This window comes from Cervus elaphus, chromosome 11 (genome assembly GCF_910594005.1).
Source record: "Cervus elaphus chromosome 11, mCerEla1.1, whole genome shotgun sequence".
Lineage (NCBI taxonomy): Eukaryota > Metazoa > Chordata > Mammalia > Artiodactyla > Cervidae > Cervus > Cervus elaphus.
In genome coordinates, this window is record NC_057825.1 from 10,001 (window position 1) to 34,379 (window position 24,379).

At 40.4% G+C, this 24,379-nt stretch overlaps 1 long non-coding RNA gene across 1 annotated transcript; it reads right to left on the minus strand.

Annotated features, from left to right (window-relative positions):
* Positions 1–9,972: 9,972 nt before the first annotated feature.
* On the minus strand, positions 9,973–22,584 carry LOC122703788. Its single transcript, XR_006343610.1, has 3 exons — positions 22,362–22,584; positions 21,491–21,608; positions 9,973–10,184 (listed from the first exon to the last, which is right to left on the minus strand). It is a non-coding gene; the product is annotated as an uncharacterized LOC122703788 (long non-coding RNA).
* Between the last annotated feature and the right edge of the window lie 1,795 nt (positions 22,585–24,379).

Here is a 24,379-nt window from a genome sequence, read left to right on the forward strand (position 1 = left end):
GCCTTCCAGACGTCTTTCCCTCCGTTACCTTCCCATCCGGTGCCACCTGGGTGCCGGAGAGGCTCAAGAGCCGGGCAGGGCGAGGCGAGACCACTGCGCCGCTCTCGGAGCCAACCACGTTAATGATCCTTCCGCAGGTTCAACTACGGAAAACTTGTCAGCTGATCTGTCTATAATTCAGGGATAAAACTATGACTACAGAAAGGAAAGATGACCTGACCTAGGATGGCCATGACATTCTATAGAACCAGAGAAAATTGGTTAAAATAAAAAAAAATTTCTTGGAAACTGTAAAGCTGGTTCTTTTGCATATGCAATTAAAAACATATTAGCTTCTTTAAAAGGCCTGCCTAGGGCAAAGCTTGAAGTTAACCATTTCCTTAGAAAACAATGCCCACTTTGCCTGAGACCTCAGCCTTGGGCAAATGAGAACTTAAACAACCCCCCCCCCAAAAAAAAAAGGGAAGTCAAAGAGATATTTTAAATCTTACGCAGAAAACTAGAAGATCTCTGTGTGGATTTCTGTATGTCTCAGTGTGAGTCTGCTGTTTTTTTGATAATATTGCTGATGTTGTAAGTGAGTTCTTATTTAGATAATCTAAAGTAAAGAAAGCCCTTACAAATCAAACAGCTCTAAATACAAGAAAAAAATTGACCTAAATGACTTTTGGATTCATGTGAATTGGGAAATAGTCAATATTAAATATCTAGTATTTATTTTTTTTCACTACTCTAATATAGACATGTCTAAGAGTCATTAACATTAAGCATAAAATTTTCATAGTACCTAGGTTTATTATAAGTTAAATATTGCTATATTGTTATATCTGTCACAAACTTGTCAACAAAGAAAGTACCTCTAAAAACAAACAAAAAAAAAACTCCTAAAAATGTAAATGTGATATGAGCTTTTAGATAAACTATTAAAAATAATTATACTTTAAAATATCTGTCTATAATAGTCTCGATTGAAGGCAGAGAAGCAGGGAACAACAGAGGAGAAGATGGTTGGATGGCATCACTGACTCTATGGACATGAGGATGAGCAAGCCCCGCGAGTTGGTGATGGACAGGGAAGCCTGGCAGCCTGCAGTCTGTGGGGTCGCAAAGAGTCAGACGCAACTGAACTGAACTGAACTTACAATAGTTTCTCCAGATTTTGGTTACCTGATTTTCTATGGTTGTGCTAAACCGAGTGATGACAGTGGATTGAATAGCTAGGTCATTTCATAAATTAAGGTTCTGAAACATTCACTGCTTGACAGGACCTTCCTCTTACACAGAAACTAAAGAGATTTTGACTATCCATGAATAGTGTCTGGTGCCATGCTGAGATGTTCAGTGTAAGAAAGAAAAAATTTCTTTAGATAGTATCACTGATACGTATGTGCACCAATCTGTAAAATGCCAATATAAAAGTCACTTCTTGGTTGCTTAAGGAAAATGTATGACTTGTTTTTAAAGAAGGTACGAGGAACGAAATTGAATTTTATGAAGGAAAAAGAACTAGTTCTGACTTAACAGGTGGCAGTTTCAGGATGGGAGAACCAAAGGAATGGGTACAGAATGGGGTAAGGAGGTTTTATGGAAAGTTGACCCCCAGAAAAGAGTTTTGTGCCTAGTACAAGGTTTCTTGAGATGTTGAACTGCCTTTGCTAGTGGATTTTAAGTTTCTTTACCTCTTAAATGATCTGTCCTAGGTTTACCTTTGAAATCTTTTGTTAACTTTGGCTAAGTGGATAAGTACTGTTTCACAGCCTACCTGACTGTTATAAACCCTTTTGATATTTATGAACAAACCTTCCTAAATAATTGACTTCTAGCTAACTTTGGGATGCTTCAGAAGGCCCCTGAGGCCTCCCAAAGAGAGATATTAAACAACCTGAGTTCATTTGGCATGTTAAACTACATGGGAAGTGTTGTCAGAACGAGTGATTGAATCTTCTCAAGTTATATTATATGGTTGATAATACTAATATAGATATCCTAGAAATTATGTGACATTCATGAAAATCTGATATGTTCTGGTAAAATGCTGTCAGTTATAATTCGAGTTACCATATTAAAGTGTTTCAAATCACAGCAATGACCAGATTACTTTGTCAATTTCAATCAGATTTTAAACATGCCTTCTATGGTTTCACACTGATGCCTTTGCAAAAATACTGCCACCTCAAGATATATGGAAAAGACTTTTCTAAGCTTACCCATAAACAATTTTTTGTTTCTTTGTTATCTGGTAAGCTGGTACCAGAGTGGAATTTAGTCTACTCTCTAGGTTAAGAGAACACAGTTTTCTTAGAATGCAGCTTTCAATCACAGATTATTAATTTCTTTACCTTTCAGTGATCTATCTTTGTTTTTTAAATCTTTTTTTTTTTTTACTTCGGTAAAGTACATAACCATTATTTAAGATTATGGTACATGTAGGATGGACCAAGCTTTCCCCGCTCCTACAAATTCTCTTAACCCCTCATATTCTTCTGTTGGGACCAAGATCTCACTTCCCTCCAGAGGGACAATCCAAGCTTTTTATCAGCTGATCTGCCCCTGATATCAGAGTCAATTTGAGCACTATTTGGTCTATAATTTAGGCATGAAACTATGACTATATAGAGGAAAGATGACTTTTTGATGCAGGATGACCATGATATTCCTTGGACTTCAGAGAAAATTGGTTAAAATGAAGCTTCCCCCCCGCCTTGGAAACTGCAAAGCTGGTTCTTTTAGCATATGCAATGGAAAACATCTACGTTGTTAGGTCAGTTTTCATTCCAGTCCCAAAGAAACGCAATGACAAAGAGTATTCACACTGCTGCACAGTTGCACTCATCTCACACACTAGTAAAGTAATGCTCAAAATTCTCCAAGCCAGGCTTCAACCATACATGTACTGTGAGCTTCCAGATGTTCAAGCTGGATTTAGAAAAGGCAGAGGAACCAGAGATCAAATTGCCAAAATCCACTGGGTCAAGGAAAAAGCAAGAGAGTACCAGAGGAACATCTATTTCTGCTTTATTGACTGTGCCAAAGCTTTGACTGTGTGTATCACAATAAACTGGGGAAAATTCTGAAAGAGATGGGAATACCAGACCACCTGACCTGCCTCTTGACAAACCTGTATGCAGGTCAGGAAGAAACAGTTACAACTGGACCTGGAACAACAGACTGGTTCCAAATAGGAAAAGGAATATATCAAGGCTGTATATTGTCACCTTGCTTATTTAACTTATATGCAGAGTACAGCGTGAGAAAATGCTGGGCTGGATGAAGCACAAGCTGGAATCAAAACTGCCAGGAGAAATATCAATAATGTCAGATATGCAGATGACACCACCCTTATGGCAGAAAGGGAAGAAGAACTATAGAGCCTCTTGAGGACAGTGAAAGCAGAGAGTATAAAAGCCTCCTTAAAGCTCAACATTCAGAAAACTAAGATCATTGTATCTGGCCTCATCACTTCATGGCAAATAGATGGGTAAACAGTGGAAACAGTGGCAGTCTTTATTTTGGGGGGCTCGGAAATCACTGCAGATGGTGACTGCAGTCATGAAATTAAAAGATGCTTGCTACTGCTGCTGCTAAGTCACTTCAGTCATGTCTGACTCTGTGCGACCGCACAGATGGCAGCCCACCTGGCTCCCCCATCCCTGGGATTCTCCAGGCAAGAACACTGGAGTGGGTTGCCATTTCCTTCTCCAATGCATGAAACTGAAAAGTGAAAGTGAAGTTGTTCAGTCGTGCTTGACTCTTAGCAACCCCATGGACTACCAGACTAGTCTGTCCATGGGATTTTCCAGGCAAGAGTATTGGAGTGGGTTGGCATTGCCCTCTCCAAAAAGATGCTTATGACTTGTGCCTTAGCCAGACTACTTTGGGTTAGAGGGCGCTTTTGAGGAGATCTAGTGGGGAGCAAATCAGAGAAGGCTGTTGTAGGTGTCCTGGTATATGATCTCAGGACCTGAACAAGAATGGCAGTGGGGATGGAGAGAAGGAGCTGCAACGGAGAAAGATTTTAGTTGATCTGACTTCACAGCTCAGTAGTTAATTACAGACAGGGGAACTATGAGCAAGAGGCAAAGAATGACGGCAGGCTTCTAGTCTAAGGAACGGACAGCAAAGCCTGGAACCATACTTGTGTGGTTGAGATTCAATCAATCAGTAACTTGTGTTCAAGCAACTTTCTCCAAGGGGAGTAATTCCACCATTAAACTATAGAAATACTGTTCCTGGGCCCTCGTACATGCGAGTCCCTAAGCACTTTGCATTTCATGAGTATGACAATTGCTTTTTATCTGGTCATCCAGGAAGGGTGTGGGTTTAGGACCTAGGATGGGCTTGTTTTAAAGGGTGTTTAGAGCCTTGCAGGATCTTGGGCAATCAAATACCTTCCTGAGCACTGACATTTATTTCTTAATTTTTAAATTTACAATTCATCCAAATCTTGCAGTCAAAAAAAATGTGAAAACATCACAGAAAAATAATATCTGAAAACATCTGATTGCCTTGTGATTCGTAGGGGATAAGCCTAAACTGCCCTTGAAATTGAGGGACTACTGAATATTGGCCCTCAGATCTCATCATAATCAACGATGAGCAACTTTTTAAGAATTGCCAGAAGTATTTTCAAGTTCGGTGACTTCTCCTGAAGTCAAGATTGCTAGCTGTAATGATTTAAAAATCACTAATTGATAAACATCAATAAAATTAATTAACATCCACATAGCCAATTTCTATAGAGCCAGGCATAACAGAGTCGAAATTAATAAGATGGGATTCCTATTTTGCAGTGCAGTTGATGAGACAAGTTACACAAGATAGGAGATAATATAAATAAAAATTTAAGCTGTATGAGTGCTGCTTTGGGGAATAAATACTGATATATAAATCGTCACTTCTGTGAAGGATTATTTCATAGTTCCAGCCTATGATTTCTTAATCTGTTCATAGAAGTCAGTGTTTAAGTGGGGGTCTTTACTCCAGATGAAGCAAACTGTGAATTTTCCAGATCAGTCGAATTTAATTCTTCAAGAAACAAACAATTTTTTGAGTCAACTTCTGTTAGAGACCTCTGAAAATTGGATTCTACATTACAAAAAATTCCAACATTTCTGCCTGAAAAATCAGAGTATATGGAGCTGTGGTAGCCATTAGGAATATTCATAAGTATTCAGCCCGTGGAGGACTGCACTTCCCCACTCCTTTGGAAATTAAGTGTGATCACTGACTATCTTTGGCCAATGAAATATGCATCTAAGTGTCTCTGTCACTTCTGTTAGATGCTTCAAGGGTCAGCGTGTAAGTCACACATTCCCCTCCTCGCTACTGTACTTATTATGCAAAATGTGTGTGCAAATAAAGCCTCCCTCAGACTGGGTCTCTGAGACAGGAAAGGGCAGAGACCCCTGCTGACCCACACTGACCAAGTAGCATGAGCTAAAAGTTATCTTTAATTGTTTTAAGCTCAGAGTTTTGGGGGTGGGGGGGTTGATGATTACTGAAGGAATACCTAGCCTGTATTATATTGGAATTCTATTTAACCATTAACGGACAGAGCAAGGTCATTAACATCATGGTGTTGTTTGAAACTGGACACTTCACATTAAAATCTAGATTTCTGGCGCCTGTTGACAAAAGCCCTGACATGTTTATACATGGTTGATCCCTTGAGCACATCAACAAGCAGGTATATATTCTCCAGCTCATGACAGCCCTCGTGACTCACTATGACCATATCTGAGCAGTCTTCCTCCCTGAGGGGGGTGTAGATATTTGACTTTCATCCTCTATCCTAAACTGTCTAAGCATCATACATGTATTGTGCTGACTGTTGTCTACTAGAATTGCATCTCATTTCCAGTTACAAACTTCAGTGATACTTGTAGGAACACAAAAAAATACAAATATCATCAATACAGCACAACAGTTGAGAAAATAGATTTTGGAATTCAGCTTCCTAGGTTCAAATACCGGCTCTACCATTTTCTATCTGTATCATCAGGGCAAATCACTTAGCCTCTTCAAATTCCAGTTTCCTTATGAACAGAGTGAGGATAATGATGATCCCAGCTTCAGAGTGTCTGATGAGCTAGCACAGTCAAGGGCTTAGACAGTGCCTGACCCCGAATAAGCATCCCATGTGTGTTGGATGATATTCTTTTTACTAGAAACAGAGTGATTTCTTCATTTATCCAGTCATCAAGGAATTCAATAAACCTGAAAGATACAGTGGAATTGTTCTGCAGATCTGATTCCAACCAGGTCCTGTTTCTGGTAAAAATCAGGGCCCCAAAGCAGAAGCAAATCTCACTGAGTCTTGTCTCACGCTAGACGCTGTGCTCAGACTCCTGGTACGCTGTTCCTAGGAGCACGGGGACACAGGCATGTAAGACAGCAAACTGTAAACACACTTGCAAAAAGTGTTTGTAGCCTCTGCCAAGTGAACATCAGGACTCAGTTCACTGACCCCAAGGCAATCAGAGAGGACCACACAGCTTACTTTCTCCCATTCTGACAACTGTGGATGGCCACAGCCACACTGTCTAGGAAAGGGAATTTATGTGAACACTGTCCTGCTGAAGGAAAGATACTGAATTCAACTGAGAAGCTTGTGAGTCACTTCTGAAGAAGTGCATACAATTCTTTTGACCTGAACGGCCTTGCCAGAAGAGCACTCAGCTTTCAGCAAGGTACCACCTGCCCCAAAAATCCACTTGTCTAGCAGACTAACAGAAACATGTTAGGAAGCACACATTCTACCTTTTTTTTTTTTTTTAACCTTTTGGATCCTAGTTCCCCAACCAAGGGCCAAACCTGCTCCCCACCCTCTGCATTGGAAGCATGGAGTCTTAACCCCTGAACTGCCAGAGAAGTCCAAGGAAGCACACATTCTAGAGGGACTAATTCAGCATCGAAAACAACCTTTATCCTGTGCACCTGCTCAGTCGCTCAGTCGTGTCCAACTCTTTGTGACCCCATGGACTGTAGCCCACAAAGTTCCTCTGTCCATGGCATTTCACAGGCAAGAATACTGGAGTGGATTGCCAGTTCCTACTCCAGGGGATCTTCCTGACCCAGGGATTGAATCCAGGTCTCCTGCACTGACAGGCAGATTTTTTTTTTTTTTACCACCGAGCCACCTGGGAAGTCCTCTTGTTATCCCAACTTAACCTATTATTATCTGCTCTGACCCCATCTTCCCCAGATATTTTACCACACTGCCACTTGAGTGACCTTCCCAGAGATAATTCCAACCAAGCTATTTCTTATAAAATTCCTCACTGGCTTCTCTTACAACTTTGAGAATCAGTTCATGATTGGTTTCCACCTACATCTGCAGCCTCAACTCCTAGGATTGTCCCACGGGTGTTTTTTCACCTCAACTCTACAGAATGAGTCAAAGATGCTTAAACACACCTTCTTTCACATCTCTTTACAAACTCTATTCTTCTGCCTGGTATTCTCTTCCTCATCTTGGTTTCTGTAACTTTTACTCAACTCTTCAAAGCCTCAGTGTCCAAACATTACCTGGATTGCATTGCTCCTTTTTAGCCCAGACTTAACTGTTTTTAGTGAATTAACAATTCACTGTCAAAAACTTGGAAAACTAAAAAGCATAATTTCACTGACCAAAAATAGCTATTATTAATATTTTGTGGAAAAGCCCAAACGTTAACTGGTGGTTATAAAGGGAAATCATTGACAGCACATACAGTTAAAGAATAAAGTCATAAACTCCAACCTTTGGGAAGATTAGTCAACAGTAAACATCAAATAAGATGGTTTAAGAGTAGAAGAGAAAATAAGAGCGATTGGTTAGGCCACCAAAGGAGATTGGCTAGTTTAGTTTTGAGGTAAAAAAGGTGAAAGTTGGAGGGGGAAGAAAAGAGAAATGTGAGAAATTTGATAGAAGTCCCAGGACGGTGACCGCAACATGAATTCAGGAAGGTGACACTGAGAACTGTGGTGTCATAAACAGAGATGCACAGAGATAGCAGTGTGAATAACGAGTGGGTCTGGGAAGAACAACACCAGCTCATTTGAGAAAGGGTGAGGACGGGAGGAATTCCCATGATGTAGTGGAGGAATCTGTGGAATCTCCCAGAATGGACGTCAAACTTGAACCAGAAAATTCAAGGTTGGAGGTTGAGACAGGAATAAAAGAGAGACCAAGAGATATGAACAACCTTTGCATTTGCAAGTAGATAAGACTCATTCATTCAACCAGTTTTTAACCGAGGACCTTTGATGGGGACAGACATTGTGGGAGTACCGGAGTATGGCAGTGAGTTGAAATGCATGATTTAAAAAGATAAAGAATGCCACAGTAGCTCAAAAGACAAGATCCAACTATGTTGTCTGAGGTTGGAATTGACTCAGCAATGGATTAGATGTGTAGATTGAAAGAGAAAAATCAAGAATTATTTTTAAAATGGTACAGATGAGCCTATCTGCAAAACAGAGACAGAGACATAGAAAACAAACATATGGACACCAAGTGGGGAAAAGGGGGTGGGGTCAATTGGGAAATTGATATTGACACATATACACTACCATGTCTGAAACAGATAACAAATGAGAACCACAGAGAATTCTACTCAATGCTATGTGTGACGTAAACAGGAAGGAAATCCAAAAAAGAGGGGATATATGTACATGTATGGCTGATTCAATTTGTTGACCAGCAGAAACTAACACAACATTGTAAATCAACTATACTCCAATAAAAGTTATTAAAAAAACAAAAACAAAAAAGAATGACTCCAAGGTTTTGTGGTGAGTAACTGGAGGCTGTTTTCTAAATGAAGGGATGCAAGAGAGAGAAGCTCATCTGATGAGCAAGACCATGACTTCCTCTAAGCATATGAAGTCAGAAGTGCCTGGCAGGGTCTGACATTTAGTAGATGGTTAGGGTCATTGGCTACCGTTACTGCTATTTTTGTTATGACCATAATAGGGTAGATGGAATAGTAAGCATTCACTATGCTTATATTTTTTTCCAGGGATCAAATGAATGGAGTAGAATTTTATCTTTTCCCTACAATCCCCACACTGTCTCAGCAACCTGTCATAGTCCCCTGAGTTCTCACCCCCATTACAATCTGCGGGGGTTTATACCTCAGCCACATTCATCACAGTTCTGTAAAGTCCTCTCTGGAAAGTTTACTGGAGTACATTCACACTAATTATTTAGTAAATAAGTCATTGCTCCCACAGGCCTCAAACAATGAGTTTAACAAGAGAATTCAGAGAACCTATCAATACCAATAAACCAGTGGTTCTCAAGGTGGGGTCCCTGGACCGGCATCAGAAGCATATCCTTAGAACTTGCTAGAAAGCAAATTTTGAGACCCTCTCCCAGAACTTTTGGGTCAGAAGCTCTAGAATTAGGGCCCAGAACACTTCTTTTAACAAGTCCTTCACGTGATTCTGATGTACTTTCAAGCTGGAGAACCATTGATCTAGAAAAATCCACAAGTCATACATTACAATCTTTTGACTTTATATGGGCAGAATGATGTCCAAAATATGGACATCATTGTAGGCTGAACACTGTTGGGCTCGGAAATCCTCTGAATCCAGAGGGTAGTCCTGAGGCAGAGAAAAAGGGCCAGAGGCACGCTGCGCGGTGAGCTGGGCCAGCACAAGGCTGAACAAGTTCCCCCAAGTCCCATGAGAGCAGACCCCTACTTGCTTCTTTCCAGAAGTCACTTCATTCCTTTCCCTTTTTTCACTTCGAAACAGAATCTTCAGTATGTATTTCTGTTACGTCTCTGATCATGGTGTTTTAAATAAGTAAAACATCATCTTCCAGTAAATAATACTCCTTAAAATACATTTTACATTAAAGTTCTCAAAGACAATATTTCGTCTGCATGAACAGAAGTACAGAAGAGAAAGGTTATTTTTACTGACCGTGGTCGCGGCACCAGCTGGAGCCAGGGGTCCGGGAAGTAGGTGTGGCTTACCTGGCAGATGTCATTGATACACATGCCCAAGGGGTCAGCGGTGCACTGAGTCCCATCCAGGACAAAGTTTTGTCCCTGTGCCTGACACCTGAGCGTGCAGTGGGTGGCAGGGTCGTTGTACTGTGGAAGCCATTCATAATAACATCCCTGCTACTGAACATCATTGTAGGCCGAACACTGCTGGGCTCGGAAGTCTTCCACATCCAGAGGGCAGTCCTGAGGCAGAGAAAAAGGGTCACAGGCACATCTCAAGGTGAGCTGGGCCAGTGCAAGGCTGAGCAAGTTTCCCTGAGTCCCATGAGAGCAGACCCCACCTGCTTCTCTCCAAAAGTCACTCCATGGAGAAGGAAATGGCAACCCACTCCAGTATTCTTGCCTAGAGAATCCCATGGACGGAGGAGCCTGGTGGGCTACAGTGCACGGGGTCGCCAAGAGTCGGACACGACTGAGCGACTTAACTGTCGCACAGAGTCGGACACGACTGAAGAGACTTAGGAGCAGCAGCAGCTGTTGCACTGTTGGGTGAAAAGCCCTCCTTTGCACTGTCTACGCGGCGTGTCTCTGCAATTTCCACATTGGCCACTGGGTGGCGCACTCAATCCGCAGAAACGCTCCTATCAGCTCAGACGTTTCTATTGCTGTTGACAGATGGAAGATCATCAGTTTAAGCCAAGACTGGCTGCTCTGTAGAAACGAGAGATTAGAAACTTAAAAAAAAATTACCCAAAAGTCACTACATTCCTTCGATTTGTTTTTTTAACTTCCAAACAGAATCTTCAGTGTGGAATTCTACTGGTACCTCTCTGATCACGGAGCGGATCACCTCACTTATTCTGATTATTTTTCCACTCAGGTAGTTTTTTCCAGATAATTAAAGCTTACCCTACATAAATGCCAAATTCTGCTCTATTTCAACCATATTGAGTATTAATGTTCAAACACATTACACAACCTCCTCCTTTTTGAAACAAGGGGAAATGGGATTTTTTTTAGTTTTCCAGGTGACCTACGGTCTTCATAGGAAATATTAAATCATCATCCATGCTCTCAGGAGCCATTCAATGTAAATGATTATTAGCCATTCTTTTAACTGGCCCCAAACTGCTACACTAATGGGGGAACTTGTTTGTTTCACTGTCTTTGTCGTCTAGTTCATCGCCTTTCGTCTCTGGCTCTCAGGCCTCCAGCCATCACTCTTTCTTTACTGGTACCCAGTGCCTGCCTGGCACTGGCTCTAGAAAATAAAGAGATAACATAGCTTTTTCAAATCCTGTCTTCAACAAAAGCAAATAAACACACCCAAGGAGCTCTCATACTAAGAACTGTTTGTACAAGACTTGATAACTCAAAGATCTTCTTTAATTACTAACCAATCTCATCAGACAGTTCCAAAGCAAGATACCGAATGACACAAACATCACTTTACTCTTCAAAACTGAGCACAAAAAAAACTGAGCACAGACTTCCCAGTTAATGGGAATGAATACACTCCCTAATGAAAGGAAACAGATACAGAAAGGTAATGTTTTTCTTATATTGTAAAAGAAATAAATGTTCACTGTAAAAACTCTGGGAATAGTTTCTATCTTAAAAAAAAGAATAAATAACAAAGATTCTTATACATAAATCTTTGAACAAATGTTTTATTTCTCAAGGACAATTTTCTGGAAATAAAATTTCTGAGAAAAAGGGTATATGTCATGAGATTTTTCAATATATTGCCTCATTGCCCTCCAGGAAGGTCTTGATATTATTATCATCAGGCAACCTAAGTTACCTTTTCTCAGTACCTCTTCTCAGTTTGGATATACTTTTCTAAAATTTTTTCTCATCATAAGTGTTAAATAGAGTTTCAGGTTTTTTTTAATGTCAATGCTTTAATTTGAATGTCTTTCTTAGGTTTAATATCTTTTCATGTAATTTGTGTTTTTTTACATTAGGTCTTCAAAATTTTCTTGTTTTCTGCCCTTCATTTGTTTATTGGAATGTTTGTGCTTCTATCATTTTAACAGGTAAAGCTATTACATTTCATACATTTCATAGTGAAGTTATCAATTCTTTGTCATCTGTACTGGAAATATTTTCCCCATTTAATTCTTGTTTTTGGTGCTTTGTGAAGTCAGGAAGTATTACATTTTTATGTAGTCCGTTTCTTTTAAGCTTTCTTTACTAGTGAGATATGCTTTTCCCACCCTGACCTGAAAACAGATAAATACTTAAATATATTTTTCTATTTTTTTTTATAGTTTAGATTAAGTGTAACTCTTTATTCCATTTGGAATTTATTTTGATTTATGGGGTAAGGTAGAACTCAAACTTTATTTTTCTGCAAATAGTTATTAACAGATTACCAGCCAGAATTTTTAAATATAATTTCTTTTATTTATCCCCTTTTCCTACTGGATTTTTGTATTTTACAGTGTTTATGCTTTGGGCCTTCATAAAGTACCTCAAATTCGTTTTGAATGTAGGTAGGGAATAAATAAAATATAATTAATAAACTTTCCCCTGGAATTAGTTGTATTACTTTCTTGTGAATCAATCTAAAATCTCATATTGTGTCCACATTTTTCTTTGTTTTAGCAAGATTAACCCTTAACCAAGGTCACACCTATGGAAGAAAGAATCAAAGAGGATTAAAATTGGATGACATTTTTCTCTTGGCTTTGTCTTCCATCTAGCCATAGAGAAGATTATCAGTAATAAAATTATCTCACCTCCACTTTTCTCAACCATGGCCAATTTTCTCGGTATCTGATTCTTTGAAATCCCAACCAGAGGATATAAGAGAGCAGGGTAAAAATAACTTCTCCTGCATCAGGTTCACTTACCATCCTAAGTATGCTCCAGAAACTTCAAGTGCTAGCTGTCTGACTCTTGAACATCTTAAACCCCCCAAACCAATCAAGCTTTACAAAATCAGCTATATTTAATTAACAGAAAGCATCTAGGAAGGAACTTATATGCAGAGTACATCATGAGAAATGCCAGGCTGGGTGAAGCACAAGTTGCAATCAAGATATTTGGGAGAAATATCAATACCCTCAGACATGCAGATGACACCACCCTTATGGCAGAAAGTGAAGAACAACTGAAGAGCCTCTTGATGAAACTGAAAGAGGAAAGTGAAAAAGTTGGCTTAAAACTTATTCAGAAAACTAAGATCATGGCATCCAGTCCCATCACTTCATGGCAAATAGATGGGGAAACAATGGAAACAGTGACAGACTTTAATTTAGGGGGCTCCAAAATCACTGCAGATGGTGACTGTGGCCATGACATTAAAAGATGTTTGCTCCTTGGAAGAAAAGCTATGACCAACCTAGACAGCATATTAAAAAGCAGAGACATCACTTTTCCAACAAAGGTCCATCTAGTTAAAGCCATAGTTTTTCCAGTAGTCATGTACAATGTGTCAGTTGGACCATAAAGAAGGCAGAGTGCTGAAGAATTGATGCTTTTGAGCTGTGGTGCTGGAGAAGACTCTTGAGAGTCCCTTGGACTGCAAGGAAATCCAACCAGTCCATCCTAAAGGAAACCAGTCCTAAATATTCATTGGAAGGATGGATGCTGAAGCTGAAACTCCAATACTTTGGCCACCTGATGCGAGGAACTGACTCATTGGAAAAGACCCTGATGCTGGGAAAGATTGAAGGTGGAAGGAGAAGGGGACAACAGAGGATGGCATCACTGACTCGATGGACATGACTTTGAGTAAGCTCTGGGAGGTGCTGATGGACAGGAAAGCCTGGTGTGCTGCAATCCATGGGGTGGCAAAGAGTTGGACACGACTGAAAGACTGAACTGAACTGACAAAAAGAATAAGTGAAAAGTAATAATGTGCCAAGAAGTAGAAAGGAGCAAAATCTATCATTGAAAAATCCCAACATCAAGACTTTTACCTTTAATATTTTACCATTTCCTCTTCGAGTGTTTCTGCCATGATTTATTTACATATTTATTTATAGCCCATTCAACTTTGTATTCAGTTTAATCTAAAATTATAACCACATTCCCATTTTATTAATAATTTCTTGGAAAAAATTGCTTAATGACTTCACAATAATCCATTATAAATATATAATATCTGTCTTACAGTTTTGAATTTTCTTAAACTGTGGTAAAATACATATCACATCAACTTTACCATCCTAACCAATTTTAAGTATACTATGCAAGACTGCAAGTATTTTCACATTGTTGTACAGACACTAGGCTTCCCTGGTGGCTCAGATGGTAAAGAATCTGCCTGCAATGCAGGACACCCAGGTTTGATCCCTGGGTGGGGAAGATCCCCTGGAGGAAGAAATGGCAATGCACTCCAGTATTCTTGCCTGGAGAATCCCATGGACAGAGGAGCCTGGCAGGCTACAGTCCATGGAATTGCAAAGAGTCAGCACGACTGAGCAACTAATACACACACACATACACAGACATTATCTTTTGTGTGCACCTGTGCTATCTCTTCATTTTCTCTACTTTTAAAATTTACATACAGTAAAATTTGGTGGGGGGGGGGATGCTCAATTCCATGATATTTAACAAACCCATACAGTTGTGTAAGCACTACCACAATTACCATGTGAAACAGATCCATCATCCCATAAATGCCCTCAGGTTGCCCCTTGTAGCCAAATTGTCTCCACCCTCAGACCTTGGCAACTACTGACTTGTTTTCTGCGCCCATTAATATTGCCTTGTCCTGTAAATGGAACCATATAGTTCATAGTCTTTTGAGACTGACTCCTGTCACTTAAAATAATACATGTGAAATCCATTCATGTTAATGTGTGTACCCGTAGTTCATTCCTTAATTGCTGAACAGTATTCCACTGTGTGTATCACACAGTTTATTTACCTATTCACCAGGTAGATGTATGGGTTGTTTCCAGCTTTTAGCAATTATAGACACAAATGCCATAAACATTCACAAATGGGTTTTGTGGGAACACAACTTTTCATTTCTCTTGGGTAAATACTCATAAGAGGGTTTGCTCAGTCTCCTTATTTGACATAATTTTTTGCTAAACACCTTCATGCTTTCATTTTTGTTCAAATTTAAGATACATATCTAGAAATGGATGACAAATACCAGTCTTTTCATCATATGACTTTTTCATGCATGTATTTTTAACTTGGTTGGCTAAGTATTATTTGATTGGTTGTTTCTTCAAGCAGGGTAAATTTCTCCCACATTACTGACCTTTGTACTTCACATAGGAAAGGTAATATTACAATACCAGATACATTATTTTTTTCATGATCCTTTCCCCTCAAAACTGTAGACATGTATCACTGACATTTGACATTGAAATTCGCAGAAGAGAAGTCTGAGTTTTATACTTTTTAACATGTATTTTATTTTTCTGCATGGAAACATATAGGGTTTTGCTTTGTTAACACTTGAAGTAAAAACTGCAATCAGGGTATACCTGTTAATAGCTGTCTGTTTATTTTCATCTATTTTGACTAAAATGGTTGCCCTTTTTGACTGGATACTCAAGGTCTGTAAATTATTCTCAGATTATAATGTTGATTACTGCTCTTGTTCCAAGAATATCTATAATTCTTAAGTTGGAGTTCCTTTTCTCTGCTACTATTATTTATTGATCTATGTTTTTTTTCTAATTTATATCTCATTCATTTGACCTTCTCTTATACATCCAAGAAATTTCTTACAGATATCCCTACACATGACTGATTTTCTTCACAGCGGTCCACTCCAGTATCCTTGCCTAGGCAATCCTGCATACATAAGAGCCAGGCAATCTACAGTCCATAGGGTTGAAAAGAGTTGGACAGGACTGAAGCAAGTAAGCAACACCAGTAGTGATTATATTGTATTTTTTTATCTGATACACTTTTTTTCTTGCCCACACTGTGCAGCTTGAGGGATCACAGTTCCCTGACGAGGGATTGAACCTGGGTCACAGTAGTGAACTTGAAAGCCTGGAATCCTGAATGCAAAGTCACCAGGGGAAAATTCAGATACAATTTTTCTTTCTTTGTTATCCATCATGAACTCAAGCTTCAAAGAAATAGAGGGCAAAAGGCTTTGTCAGAGGGAAGGGGAGAGCAAGGGGGTGGATGCCCAACACCTCTTTGTCTCAGCAGCCACAGGGCAGCAGGGAGCGCAAGAGGCCCACTGTGCCCCTAGGTCGGCTCTGCCAGATCACACACAGGCGGTGCTGATGGGTTTGCCGAGGAGCTGCCTGAAAGACTCTGCCCCCCTCCGAGCTCTCTGCCGGTGCAGGGGGCAGGACCAGACGTGTGCATGTGGTTCTGCCTTGGCCTGGGAGTGTGGACCCCCTGGCTGGCCCCCAGGCTCAGGGGCAAGGGCCCAGAGAGAGGACCACCCCGAAGCGCTTTTCTCCCGGGCTTGGGAGCATTGTGCGCGGCTGGCGGGAACAGCGGGCGAGAGTGCTTGCAAAGCGGCCTTTGGAGGCAGCCGGGGAGGTCTTCCAGCGGGAGAGGGCCGGTTGTGCTCAGAGGCCCCACAGGCCAGGGGCAGGACCAAGCAGTGTCCCTGCCCCTGGCCGGCCTTGCCCAGACCTTCCTGGCCTCCGGGGGTACTGCCCCACCAAGGGGCACGCTGCGGGGACTGGGTCCAGACATGCCCGGGCGCCTCCCCAGGCTCATCCCCGCTGGTGCCTTTCCCCTGGGCCTAGGCCTCGGTTGAGGCCTCCTGGGAGGGGAGGTTGCTGGCAGGGGCTGTCTCCACACTGCAAGGTGCTGGAGCTCAGAGGGCCTCGGCAGAGGGAAGGGGCGAGCAAGGGGCTGGATGCCCAAGACCTCTTTGGCCCAGCAGCCTCAGGGCAGCAGGGAGAGCAAGAGGCCCACTTTAATGAATGACTTTAAAATCTCAAACAAAACATGAATATATGTATTTCTTCAATCTGACAAGTGCCATGACCAGTGAAGGACAATGTGAAGAATACTTCAAAGTCGATTTGGCAAACACAGCCTAAGTTGACAATATTTAGTCCTCAAATGAATGAGAATGTCATTAATAGTGGTCATTTCAAATAAGTAGCCTGTGAAGCTGTTTATACTTATTGTGAATCGCAGTATACCACATTCACAAATTTCAGTCCTGTACATTTCTCAGTGGAAGCTTCTACATGGACTGTTGGGATCAGAGCTCTAACTCATAGAAGCATACTTTTACTTTTAAAATGATTCTGCATGATAATCAAACAAAACACTAGATTAACACCTAGACAGTGTTTGAGCTCTGTACTAAATGATTTTAAAGCTAGTAGATGGAATGAGCTGACGAGGAAGACTACAAACAAGTCATGTTCTTCAACTTGGTCAAACTGCTGATGGTCATACAAGTTAATGAAAAGTTAAGCCTGTTGTCATTAAATTGGTTTAAAAGAAATAGAATAATAAAACAAATTAGTAAATCTTGTTTTCTTATTAAACGTTGTATTATTTCTGCACAGCTTTGTTACTGGCATTAATAGAATACCTTCAATGATAACTTGTCACAGTGAAACAGATTCACATTCTACATCTATTCACATCCACAATTGACGCCATAGCTGTTTGATACTATTGCTTGAAAGAATATAACTTATGTGACTTCACAAACTACACACATTACTAATATAATAGGTATTAAAATACCTTGAGTGATATGAGCATTAGGATTTAGTAGAGTTGCTCTCATGAATAATGACAGTATTCACTCCAGCCATAGTACTGGAATCTGTACATTAACACCCCTGCAAAGGAAACTGAAAGGATAGAATAATACTTGTCTATACTAAAGGAACTTCATAACTATACATTTAATCCTACTGTAATCATTCAACATTGTATATTTTCTTTTAAACTAACTTTCATAGTTGGTCTCCTCTAACCTCTTCTGTGTCCACTTTATGCTATACTTATTGCTAACAGTAAAATTACCATAGGAGCGCTAATAAATTTTTTTTTACTTGCAATGCTACTGATAGAACCAAAGGCTGATATCTACATCAAATGGGAGAAATGTAATGGAAACTGTAAACAATTTTATGTAATAACATTGCCGTGCTCCTATACAGTCAAATGGACATTCAACAGGACGTGATTTTTCTGAAAGTTTATTTCAGAAAGTTAGAATTGGATGACTGCAAACAATAAAACTAAATATATTAATACATAATATTAATAGTATACAGTTGGTCATTCTTTTCCCTATTCTACCACAGCTAACTGACTGGAAGTCAGTTTTAGTAACTACTACTAACATAAGACCCTCACCAATAAGTGAAGATATATAGGAAAATCCATAATAGATCTAAAAACCATCAAAGATAAAATGATGATAAAAAAAATACAGTGACATCTTAGTGGGTATAAGAAACAGGATGATTATGAAAGCAAAGCCAACAATCATGTACAGGCCATGGAAGCCTGTGTCTGTCACGAGTGTTAACTTTTTATCCTTATCTAAGGTTGTAAAAAGTGCTTTGTAAAATCCTGAGGTTTGCAGCAGTTGTAACCTCCTGAAGAGACTGCAATAAAAAGGGTCTCTAGAATATCCTGACGATTTCCATCTACTAGGCTGTGGTGAGCTCAAGCTCAGGGAGAAAGGGCATGCTGCTACTCAGCCTAGTGCAAGTGTAGAAGCAACACCTCAGTGATTAAACCTTTAAAGACAAATATGAGAAGGACTGGTATGAATAAACCTTCAGAAGTACCTTCTCAGACCTCCCATCATACGCACAAGCATAATGAAAACACTGAGTCTTCATGGTCTCACACAAAATTAGATTCACTTATGACTTTGCTTTGAGAGGAGCTGAACTACTCATTCTTAGAGAGAAATGATCCTTTCTTCTCTGAAGATTTGTTAATCATTCAGTTGGGTGTGGTGAATAAAATACTTAAGGATCTAAAACATAAAAATGCAATAGGCAAAGCACATAGAATTTTTGCTCCCTTTCTCAAAGGATGGAATATTTTGTATTTGCACTGATTTTATGTCTTGACTTTGTGTACAATTATATATTGATATTTTTAGTTGAAATACAATAGGACTAAAAATATTGATATAACACTAATAAATCATGTTGGTATGTGTGGTTGTCACATATGATTCACAGGAGATTTAAATTCACAGTTGTCAACGTAAAGGATTAATGCTATTTAGCTTCTTCATGAATCTATACCATGAATGAAGAGCTTTTCTCAAAATATTTCACTGAGGGAAATACAAGGATGATAGGTATAATACTATGCTTCAACTCATGGATCTCTAAGCATTGCTCACAACACAGATCTGATTTTCAACATTAGGGTTCTTTCAGTGTCGTTGAACAGCATTTGTTTCTCTGCATACAGAAGAAAAAAACTCATGAGTATCAAACTTGCTCACATAAAACGAGTGTATGAAATGTTATCTTCCCGACCCAGGAATCAAACCCAAATCACTTCCATCTCCTGCACTGGTAGGCAGATTATTTACTGACTGTGCCACCTAGGAATCTATATACATTTCAATAATCACTGCCATCAGCTTCTACTCTTCATGACCGAAGTAGGAGAAAGAATATTGGAAGAAGTACTCATAAATGTACTCATAAGAAGTATTAATAAGTCAAGGAACTGTGATATTGGGTACTCCAGTTATTACTGGGACAAGTCAGCTCCTCCAATGATGATGGGTATAACTGAAAAATTATTACAAATTCATGGGATGCGAGGTCTACACGATAAATGTGTTCATCTCATGCTACTGCTTCAGGTATGCCTACTTCAGCATGAAAGACTGCACTTAAAGGGATGCCTGCTATTCCAGCTCAAGCAACAGAAACTGAAGTACAGATCATTGTCCTTTGTTGAAAATAATCAGCAGTTTGACAACATATGTAAGATGCCAGAGCAAGCCTTAGGATGGAACTCTAAAAACAGGTTAGGCCCTCTTTTTGCCAAGCCCTGTGATAAAATACAAATCAAAAAAAGAGAAATAGCATTGATTTTGTCAGGACTTCCTCACCTTTTCTTTCTGGATGGCAGGAAGCAGACATTGAGGCCAGGCGACTGCAGGATTTAATTGTGAGTTAACATTGGGTGGGGTGGAAGCTCATCACTCTAGTAATAATGTGGCTCCATTAAACTGTTTGACTTTCATTCACTTCATGTACATAGAGTTCTATAATCCTTCATTAAGGAATTAAATAAGCTATACTTCCTTACATCTTCACAATCTTTTGGTTTACAATAATGTAAATTCCTAGTCCAGCACTTATACAATGAGTGTTTACAGGGAGTAATAGTGCATAAATGATGATGAGCAATGACAGGAAGTTTATTTATTCTCTGAGTTCTCTATTTTTTATATAATCGATCAGTGAAATATACTTACAGATGTGAATATCTTAGTGGCATGTATAAATACATGTTGAGTACTGCTATGATAACTCATATTGTTGGCACAATAATTATTATGGCTATTATGTCTTTTTCACATATTCCTTTTGACATTCTGTTCCATTATACATTATCATAAGATATTCAATACAGTTTCCTAAACTGTACAGTAGGTCCTTGCGGTTTCTTTCATATATAGTACTATGTTAATAATTCAAACAAAAACTGGTACACAAATATTCATAGTGACATTATGCACAATAGCCCAAAGGTAGAACCCATTCAAGTGTCCATCGGTGGGTGACTGAATATGCAACACAGGATATATTCAAAAGCTTGAACAGTATTCTACCATATAAACTAAAATGGTGCTCCACTATGCAAAACATTACAGAAATTACTCCAAAACTAACACATGGAATAAATATATATTTCCATTCTACTTCATGCTATGTACCCAAAAGGTTTGGGAAAGGGGGCTGAAGAAATTGATATTTCTGCAGTCATATTCACAACAGCATGATTCACACTGGCCAAGAAACAGAAGCAATCTAAGTGTCCATAGTAGTCAATTCCATAAACAAACTGTGGTATACACACAATGGAATATGATTCAGCCCTTAAAAGTCATTAATTCTGACAATGCTACCTTGTGGACGAACCTTATGGTCATCATATTAAGTGAAATAAACCAGACCAACAAAGGACAAACGTTCTGTGATTCCACTAGTCTGAGATATCCAAACAAGTCAAATCCAAAGCCAGAAAAAGCTTTGAAAAAAATAACTGAAAGTCTCAGTAACACTCTAAAAAAAGAAAAAAGGATGAAGATGGAAAAAAAGATATATTCATACAATTGAACAACTGCTGAAAGTGGAAATGGGGCTGTGGATTACATTATCATGTAGAAACCATGTGATTTCCTGATTTTGGAGGTTATATGCTGGTTCTGCAGGAGAATGCACCCATTTTGGATGAAACACATAGAGTATTTTAGATGACGTGGCAAATGTGACTACTTTTTCCCATTGCTAGGAGTTTTCTGTACATTTTAAATTACTGGAAAGTAAATTATGTTTCAAAACAACCATGTCAATACCATAAAAGAAAATCAGATTAGACAGGCATGAAACTTTCTTATACAGGCCAAGCCTTACCCAGATGAAGTTCAAGGGAAGCTGTGATGCTCACCGCCATTGTAGGAGTCCACATGGAATGAAGAAGTACTGTGGGAAGTCTATTAGTAACCACCATCTCTTGGGTCCTCTGGATGACCTATTGCAGGAGAAACAGATTTTACAAATAAAATTTTCCACATAACTTCACAAAAAGTTGTTAGACTACATTCAGTAAAACTGAATCATTTCGGATCAATTTACAATCATATAAAATACTACAATTTACAATCCCAATCAATATACAAAAATCAGTTGTGTTTCTATACACTAACAACAAGCAGAAACAAAAATTAAGAAAATCCCACTTATAATTGCATCAAAAAGAATAAAACATCTAGCAACAAACTTAATCAAGGACATAAAAGACCAGTAGTCAGAAAACTTGAAAGCACTGATAAAGAAACCAAAGAAAACACAAATAAACAGAAAACTATTCCATGCTCATGCACTGGAACAATGAGGAATTAAAATGTCCACTCCAACCAAAGCCATCAACAAATACATTGACTGCGATCGCAAAATAACATTCAATGGCATTTTTCACAGAAATAGAAATACTCCTAATATTAGGCTGCTAATATTGAACAGGCCCTTAAACAGCCAAAAAGACTCTGAGAAAGAAGAACACAGCTGGACGCATCTTCCTCTCCGACTTCAAACTACGTCACAGAGCGGTAGGAAGCACCACAGTGAGGAACTCGCAAGAACACAGACACGTGGACTCGCGGAAGGCATAGAGAGCCCAGGAGTGAAGCCACATGTACGCGGTCAGTTCATGAACATCAAACCGGGAACGATCGAAGAGGAAAGGACAGTCTTCTCAAGAAACAGTGACAGGAAAACTGGCCACCTGCACTGAAGAACATCACTGGTCATCCTCCAGATCATCTAACAGAAATCTAACTGAAAACCCGCCGTTTTGCACATGGAGCTCTCCCCCCGCGCCCCGAGTCCTCTGAGATGGCCCTCCGGTCAGCGCTCAGCTGGACACAGGAAACGTCTACTTCGTCCTCATTTTTCCCTCCTGCAGCGCCTCCCTGCTGGGGCACTGAGGCAAGCCCGCTCCTCTCAGCCTGGACGCAGCCCCGTTTACAGAAGCCCGAGCCCTGACGGCCCTGAGGAGAGAAAGCTCCCGCCAGCTGCTCACCGAGCCCAGTCTGAGGGCAGAGCGTCCTGCGCCCGCGGGTCAGAGGGGGTTTGGCGCCCCCTGCGGGCCGCCAGAGAACAGCGGGCAGCCCCGCGCTCACACAGCCCAGAGGGCTCCCCCAGAAGCAGCTCTGCGGGAGCGCTCAGACTGGAAGCCCAAACCCAAATGGAGCCGAATAGCTCCATGACCCTCCTCAAAACACGGTAAGGAACAGTCAGAGCCTGCATGGAATGCGGCCACAAAAAGGATCACATTTGAGGCACTTCTAATGAAGTGGATGAACCTAGAGCGTATTCAACAGGAAAGTCAGAAAGAGAAAAACCTGGACTCTAGAATGATGGTCCTGACGAATCTGTTCACGTAGCAGCAGTGGAGATGCAGACATAGGGAACAGACTTACGGACAAGGGTGGGGAACGAGAGGGAGAGGGTGAGGTGAACGGGGAGAGCAGCACGGATGCGTGGACACCAACCTTGGTAACTAGACAACCACTGGGAATTTGCTGTCTGACTCAGGGAACTCAAACTGGGGCTCTCTGATAGCCTGGAGAGGTGGGAATGGGCGGGACGTGGGAGGGAGATTCAAGAGCGAGGGACCACACGCACCCCTACGGTTAATTCATGTGATGTATGACCATCAAACCAATATTGTAAAGCAATGATCAATCAACTAAAAATAAATAACTGTTTAAAAAAATAAAAGAAAGAAAACCAAACAGATGGAATGAAATGAACAGATTATGCAACTCACACCTTAATCCAATTACCAAAAAAAGACTGTAAAAATTTTAGAAAAACAACAAAAATCTACATGACCTTTGGTCTGGTGATGAGTTCTAACACACAACAAAAAAGCCAACTTACCAAATTATGAATATAAATTATTTAAAACATTGATTTGTACAATTTTATACATTTATTCTGTGAAGGACCTTACTCGAGAGAACCGAAAGACAAACTGTTAGATGAACCACGGACCACCCACCCTTGCCAGGCAACAGAGAAGAGAAAACACTTGGAGGAGTCATCTTACAACAGGAGGTCCTGGTAAGGAACAAGGAACTAACAAGCTACCACCAACCAGAATTCTGGAGAGGACAAAAGGAGATGGGAGACTCCAGTCCAGAGGTCCTACCAACCTCCCAGGATCCTCCTCACTGGAATCCATCTCGGCTGAGTGGTGCGTGTGCCCCCAGGAAGGATCCCAATTCAGAAAGACTGGCAAGAGACAAGCCAGACACAAACCCAATGACCATAAAACCTGAGACTGTGAGGCACGTGGCAGAGCAGTTCTCTGTGTTTCCCTCACCCTCCTGCCCTCCGCCCCGGCAGCCCTTCCCAATAAAGCCTCTCGCTTGGACAGCACTCCTCTCCCAGGACAACTCATTTCCAAGTGTCAGACAAGAACCCACTCTCAAGCCCTGGAAGGGATCCCCCTTCCTTCATCAAAACCAATGTCCAGGAGAAAATAGCTTCAAAATGCTATCTTCTAGAGAAGGAAATGGCACCCCCTCCGGTATTCAGGCCTCAGAAATCCCAGGGACAGAGGAGCTTGGTGGGCTACAGTCCCACAGCAGGGCATTTCTGAGGGGAGGAAACAGTCCCAGGGAAGTTGAGGTGCTTGCCAAAGGCCCCAGAGCTTTCGATGGCACAGCCAGAACTGTGGCTGAGGATTCCCAGCTGCCAGGCCTCTTGATCCCGGCCTCTTTCACCAGATACATG